Here is a 7,602-nt window from a genome sequence, read left to right on the forward strand (position 1 = left end):
AGGTTGCCAGAGCCCTTGGGGAATCTCCATCCAACCTGACTGGACAAGGTCCTGGGCAAACCTGCTGCAGATGACCCTGTTTTGAGCAGGGAGGTTGGACTAGACAAGCTCCAAGGTTTAACTTAATGTGCACAGTCAGCAAAAGTGAGCCTCCCTAAGACGCGAGTCCAACATTCACAGCTGGGTGCAGAATCCAAGCTATACGTGCAGAGGATTCTGTGGGTTTTGCATCGAGGCTGTAGGCACTGCCATACCATAAACATAGATCAAAGTAGTGAAACCCAATAACCAAGTCACGGAGAGACTCTGCAGCTTGCAGAGAATGTGAACAGAAGGTACTCCTGCCTAGGAGCACTGTGCAAGGAGCACTGTTCTCTGATGGACACAAAAAGAAATAAAAAAATTGATCAGTGTTACTGATGAAAATAAAATTTACATAGCATTCCTATGAAAATATTTTTATAAAATGCTGAAAATAAAAATAAAAAGCAACTTGCACCTGAAGCCACATCCTTTCCAAGCATTTTGTTAGGAGTTTCCCACCACCGAAACAACAGCAAAACTCTTCACCCAGTATCTTCTAACATTATAAAATCCAGGACACTACTTAAAAACCCTTGGCATCTATTTGGCTAAAAACTATCTCCAAATTTATGCTCTGTCACAAGTCTAAAAGTAGTACTTTTCTCCTTTTTCCTCAAAATTTTTAATGAAAGATCAAAAGATTTTAAGAGGTAAGACCAATTCATGTTTTGAAACATAAATAGCAGCTTATGGTAAAAGTGGAATTCATTTATTGGGAGCTTCAAATCTCCTCCTGAACTCATTTACAGCCGCAATTACCCAGCCATGTCTACTAAAAGAGATTAAAATATATATATATATTGCAATTACAATAATTTTCCCCTTATGCTCACTTTAAAAAAAAAAAAAAAATCATTCACAGTATACAAGACCAAGTCTCTACCAAAAAAGCTTAAAGATAATTCAAGAAAAAACTGATTCAGTAGTGCTGAACCATTTTTCCCTCTTTAGAAAATTAGACCTAATTTTTGGCACAGCATCGAGAACGATGGTAAACAAAACAAAGATAAATCTAATGAAGATTAGTGCTTACCACATCTAAAAACCATAGTTCCATAGCTTCAGACAACAGTGGTTGCAAAACGCATGCCAAATACCTTTTTAATCATGCAAGTGCTAAACAAAAGCAAATAGTACTTTAAGTTATTTACAAGCAAATAGTACTCTAAGTTACTTACAAGCTATGAATAAAACTAAAGAGCAAGCTTGCTTGGACACCTCTAAAGTTGTCTGAAAATCACTTTTTGATTGAAATCAGTTTCACAGTCATTACTAGAAGACCTCTGTATTTTGCACGATGCTGCCACTGCACTGTACTCCACTTTTTTAGCACACCTTGGAAGTGCTGAAGCCCTGCTCATAGTATCACTGAACCAGGGCACTTTGGCTTTGTGCTATGGACAAAGCTTTAGCTACCTTACCTCCCCCAGCAGATCACAGCTTTGTGCTCTTCTTCCCTCCTCTTCTAAAGGGCAGAGAAAAGCTCTATGTGCTGCAGCTCCGCAGCCCAGCACTGCTGCACTGATTCACCCTGAGCGGCTGATGAAGGTGCTGACTTTGTGACAGAACTGGATGCTGATACTGGCATCCATGTTCCCCTTTTACCACAGCCTTATCCTGCAATGTTCAGAAGTGTTACAAGTAGAGAAGACGCATTGTCTTCTCCGAGTCAGGAAGGCTCCTTTTTCATGCCCTCTATTGATGGACCCCTTGAGAGGCCTCCCCCACCGCTTACCAAACAGTGCAAGGAGCTCCCGCATCCCTTGGCTAAGTATCAAATGGATGCAGCACAGATGTAGCCAGGTTTTGCTTTAAGCTGGCTTAAAGAATTGACAACTTCTTATAAATGAGCATTTTGTTAACTCATTTTGTGTGTAATCCGTTTCATTCTTCTTGCCATTTTGCAGACGCTCTCTCATTTTATTGCTATGGCTCAAGGTGCACAAGCAAGCTGGGCAGGCAGCAAACATCCAAAACCATTTATTGCACCATTACTTTAATCTGGAGCACCCCACCTATTCCACGGTCACCATTCATCCCGTGAGCTTGGCGCTGAAGCTCCCGGCAGCGACAGCGAGGCGAGGGCGCAGGACAGGGTGCCGAGCTGTTCCTGCCCGTGCTGCTAAGCTCGCCGCACATTCCTGGCCCGGGTCTGCTGGCAAGGCGGCAGGCAGCGCTGGGCCCAGCGCAGGAGGGCCCAGGGGGCTCGGGATCACTCCCGGGGAGCAGGAGGGCCCACGGTGGGGCTAGGAACCGCTCCTGGGGAGTAGGGGGTGCGTGGGCAAGCTGGGTGGATGAACACGAGGCCCCCCTACAACAGCCCCGATAGCTCCCATCAACGGCAGAGCAGAGTTTTCCTCTTCACAGAGCTCATGAGATTGGGACAAAACGCTCTTCACTCACGCAATGAGAAATGGCCTGACAAGAGAGCACTCTTGAGCTACAGGGTGCTGCAGAAAGAGCCTCTCCTGCCTGCAGCTCCATCTCTGGCTACCTAGTGGTCTCCCAGAGCAGAGGGTGACAGATCAGATGATCCGTCCTCGAGGGCAGCGGCAGCTCAAGGGCTGGGCTTCAGCACCCCACAGCTCTTCAGGGCAAGAGAGCAACTTTTCGGTACGGCCATTCACTAAGAGATGATGACAGCTCAACTTCAGAAGAAGTTGGACTAAGTTTTACCACCACTGCATGCACTCACGGTAACGACATTCAGAATTTATTCATGTGGTGACCAACTGAAGGTAGCAGTGGGTTTGTAACAAGTTGGTTCCAAGTCCTGAACCCAGAAACAACCTTGACCCAGGCTACAGTGCTCAAATAACTAGTCGTTCGAAAGCTGACTTCAAAAGGTGACGCCAAAGAAGGGTTATGGTAAGATATCCACTGCTATTGCCATTCTTAAACCAGCAGCCGTGCAAAAAGAGCAGGCCCTCAGCACCAATGCCAAAAATAAAGAAAGAAAAAATACAGGCAGATTTTCCCACCTGGCAAGAACACTTTGAACCTTTAACATGGAGAGGTTTTGGTACCTCCTCTCCCTGCAACAAGAAAACAGTGTAATACAGAAACCAAACACTCTTTAAGGGCACTTTGCATTATAGTGCATACATAATTACTTCATTTTCAAAAGTACTATTAAAAGCTAGCATTAAACTCCTTTAGTTGCAAGCATACGCATGTAACACCCACACACTGTGGCAGAGCCACGAGTATTTTATTGCCACCTGTAAAATGTGACTGAAATAGTGCAGCACTGCTCCACAAACCCTCTTTCCTTCTCCATGTGAAAAGCACAAAGGACCACGCAAACCAAGATACTATGACTTACCTGGCACTTGCAGGAAAGTTCCATCCCTAATTCCTAGCCAAGCTTCAAGCAAGAACTAATTAAAACCTTTAAGCTGCGTTCAAGTCGATACCTGCCTTTGTTTACTAACAGTTTGTACAGGAAAGCTCCCGTTGCTGTTGCAAATGGCTGCAGTCCAAAGCCAGGCCTTAGCTGTATCCGATAATGCCTGAAGAGAAGCTAGTCAATTCCGGAGAAAGCAGCCTTCAGATTTGAGAAACTAGGCAGAAGTCACGAACTCGGCCTCATTTGTGAAGAGCTGCCCGATTCCCCTCCACCTCAATGCAGCCGGGAGCCAAACGCAGCTGACTCCCTTTTCAGCTCTTTGCTCACTTTGCAACTTAGAATCACCGGCATCTCTGCACCCTTCCTTTCTACATTGCAACATGCAGAAAAAGGGAAGACAGGAGGAAGAATCGGAGACGATATGAATCACTATTTGTAGTCTCAGCTATAATATTTAAATGTAATCCAAGACGTTTTTTTCAGCATTGCTATCTACCGAAATCTATGCCTCAGCCTTGCTTGTCCTGGATGTTCTAAACACAGTCTTAGATAAAGCTCATCTTTCTGCCACAAAAATCTTTCTCTCCTCCACATTAATGCTGACAGCTGTGGAGGATTTAACTTTATAGTCCTTACAATTCCTCCTCACCTGAAGCCAACCTTTGCTAAACGGTCCCTAACCTAACAACTCCTACTGGGAGCAGCCAGTGTTCCCACCACCACCCTCCAATCTGTTTCAAATGAGAGAAAAAAGAATTTTAAATGTGTGCATTAACTTTCTGCTTCATCTACTTTTTCTTTAAGGTTTGTCCTCAATAACCTAACCGCATCTTCCCGTTATTCACAACTGAAAGATGAAATGGGAATTTTATCTAAAAATACAAATTCCTTCAGCAGCTCTGTAATCTCTCTCCTTTCATCCATTTGTGAGGCCTGGCTTTTTAGGCCCCATGTCACTTGATGCTCTTTCTCAAGAAAGTGAGGAAACTTCTCACCTAAAGTTAGACTCAAGCATAACTGGGACTATGCAGCAGTTGCAATATGTAAACTGGGGCCTTCTGTTTCAATAAAGGCTAGACACCCCAAATTTGAGGAAAGCAGCCCTCCCCCAACAGAGAGTCAGCTTTCTGCCTCTGGGCATTTTTCCCCCAACACCTACAAGGGGACAGTTCACTTTGCATGCTATTTTTTTCACGCTGCTGGCTCTGCCCAACTGTTCTGCTGTTCTGAACTGGATTGACTGCATTTTCCCATTTCCAGAAGACTGGTATTACATCACTTACTTCAAGAGCACGTTCACAGCACTGGCGCTCCTGCCTTTGGCAGGCACGAAGCTGTTGGCAGTTTGAGGCAAGTCGCTATATTTAAGGCTCAAGAACAAAACGACGCCTCAGCCACGCGAGGCTGGAGCTCAGCGGCGCAGGCAGGTGAGCACTGACTCACACACCAGGAGCCGAGATCTGACACTGCCAGCAAGCACCCTGCGACGACCAAAACCTGGGCTAAAAACACACCTGATGAGCAGGTTAAAAACACAGGTGATGAGCAGCCCTCCCAATATTTGATCACTGCTTATTAGCAAACCCTTGGTTTACTGGAAGCGTGCTTGAAATCAACAACAAATCTGAAAATCATTACTGTATCAACAATACACATACAAGTAAAAATTGGAATCCACGGCACTCCTGCATGTTCATACCCAAATCTTTCACACTGCCGCTTGAGGACAGAATAACCTCTTTTCTTTTTTTCTAATTTTGTTTAGCATATTCATTAACTCCCCCCCTTTTTTTTTTCTGTCTTAAAGTAAACTACAGTAGTCCAGAATTAAAACAGAAAGTCCTATCAATTTTAATGCATAATAAAAATGCAGTTCTGCAGGTCTTCTGGCTTCATCTATTTAGAAAACAGAAAAATAAAATAAAATAAAATAAAATAAAATAAAATAAAATAAAATAAAATAAAATAAAATAAAATAAAATAAAATAAAATAAAAGTTTGCTTTGGAAGCAAGGGCCTGTGCTAAGGCTATGTTTGCATTTTCCTCCTGTGGGTATTTGAGAGAGGCACTCCAACAGTCCAGCAAGGGTTCTTCTGGTTCTCCTACAGCCCTGCTGAACGGCACTGGATAAACACCACCAGGCTCAGGACACCACAGGAATTTCCAGAGTTATGGCAAGCACAGGTCTCTGGCAGCCGTGCCAGACAAAGCAGAAATCCAAGAGGGACATTTAAAACCTGCCTTCCTGTCAGCACGGCCTTCTTCAGCGACGGCAAAGGAAGGGCAGGGGAAGAGTAATGAGAAAAGCACCCAGGGTAAGGACAAACTAAATGGCTTTTGCATACGCAGCTCCTTGCTTTTCCTGCCTCTAAAATGTTTGCTTTAGCAAAAGCGGAGAGAAAGCATCAGGTTTCAGCCTTTAGTCGAGCTCCTGTATAATCAATACAGTAGAGTCCAGTGAACTATTTTATCATGATTCATCCAACAAGCTGTTAAACACGTTTGCAAAGAAAATAACCATTGCCAGGGTCGTGTCATTCATAAAGATAAAAGTTTATTTTCAGTGTATGAGAATGTTAAGACAGGACTTTCCCTTGCACAGTCACGCAGCCATTCAGCACGGATGAAAGTACAAAAGCCCTTTTGGTCTGCCCAGTTTGCACAAAACCAACACACGGGGTTTGAAAGCCTGACCACCTCCAGCAGAAGCTTCACACTGATTTAGGAGGGTCTAGTATCACCTTCTATTAGGCACAAGGAAGGATATCTTCAAAACAGCACCAAATATTTCAATTAAAATATGGGTTGCTAAAGACTATGGCATACAGGAAAAAAATTATTCTTGGCAATGTTTGTTGTTTAACTGGGCAGAATATTCATTTTTGAAACATTAAATAAACCAGACTGGGAATTCAGAAGGTGAGAAGACTTGTCCAGAAAAACAGAATAAAAAGATTTTCAGTTGGATCAGAGATAAAAGCTGCAAGGGTTTTGGGCAGCAGTAACATGTGTTCGTTAAACCTTCAGCTGAAATCTCACTGCCCACCAAGCACCCACTTCTAAAGTGCAGACAAAGTCAGGTTCCGTTTCAGTACTGAAAGAAAAGCCTGACTTCTGCCACAAGCAGTTTCTTCAGCAAGAGCAAATTTATGTTGTGGCCCTGTTCAAAGAAAAGCATCCAAGATGTGCACGTTTCCTCTTACACTGGCCTTTCACAGAAGGGAAAAAAAAAATAATAAAGCTTCCTCCCTTTGAGACCACAGATAAAGGAAATCAGGTTTCCTGTTACAGGCTGGCAACGTGATAGCCAAAATTAGGGAACTGTGAAAACCTGACACCGCTGGTAGTGTAAACCAGAGGAGACACCATTTCAGCCAGCCACAAAATTCTGCTACCAGCACGTTCTGCATTTTTAAAAGACAGTTTAACCCGCCTCAACATTTTGCTGCACTCAAAGTCCCCCAGCTCCTGTCACCTAATGCAGACCAGGGTCACAAGTAAGTGCGGAGTAAGTGGCTGGATGGGTATCCAGTCTCCTGCTCCTCGCTGGGCAAACTTCCAAGTAACCGAGTCGCTCCGAGCCTTGCTCAGTTAAATTTTAAAATTCTCCAGGGATGGACAGACACACCACAATCTCTAGAGCAGCCTCTTCTCTGCTTAATCATTCTCCTAACGTTTTACTTGGTTGCAGTTTGGGTGTGGATAAACTCTATTTCTTCTGGAGGCAACTAAACTGGAAGCGTGCCCCAGGAGCTCATCAGATGTGATCCAGTTCCCAATGCTCATAGGGGTCCAAATCAACAAATGTATATTATAACTTATCACAAGTTATGTGAAAATACTATTTCAATTATCATCACAAAGTTCCAAGAGTAAGAAAAACATTCTCAGGACTATGTAACTATTGGTCAAATCGGCAATATACAGGTGTTCAAAAGTACTTGGTAAATCTCAGACAGAAACATTTGCATTGGCTCTAATAAAAAAGCCCGTGATATAAATCAGAGCTACCGACATGAACAGCTGGCGTGTAAGAAGTTCTGCTACCCCAGCAGTTACTTTACAGATATTTATCTGCAGCTATAAAAGGAAGAGTTCTGAATTAATCCCCTTTCCCGTCGCATCAGCACACGGTAAGCCCGTCCTTTGAATGCAAAGGCCAGAACAC

General features: G+C 43.7%; 1 protein-coding gene across 4 annotated transcripts in view; it reads right to left on the reverse strand.

The window, feature by feature from the left end:
• The window catches only part of SIPA1L1 (signal induced proliferation associated 1 like 1), a 165,022-nt gene extending 160,242 nt beyond the window's left edge, over positions 1–4,780 (reverse strand). For 3 of the 4 annotated variants that reach the window (XM_026038594.1, XM_026038598.1, XM_026038596.1), the window contains exon 1: positions 3,410–3,997. The gene's annotated coding sequence lies outside the window, so the exon portion shown is untranslated. Of the gene's footprint in view, positions 1–3,409; positions 3,998–4,716 lie in introns of those variants that run through there. The other variant, XM_026038595.1, reaches the window with a different exon arrangement.
• Positions 4,781–7,602: the final 2,822 nt, after the last annotated feature.

This window comes from Nothoprocta perdicaria, unplaced genomic scaffold (genome assembly GCF_003342845.1).
Source record: "Nothoprocta perdicaria isolate Ctin4 unplaced genomic scaffold, notPer1 scaffold_213, whole genome shotgun sequence".
Taxonomy (NCBI): Eukaryota; Metazoa; Chordata; class Aves; order Tinamiformes; family Tinamidae; genus Nothoprocta; species Nothoprocta perdicaria.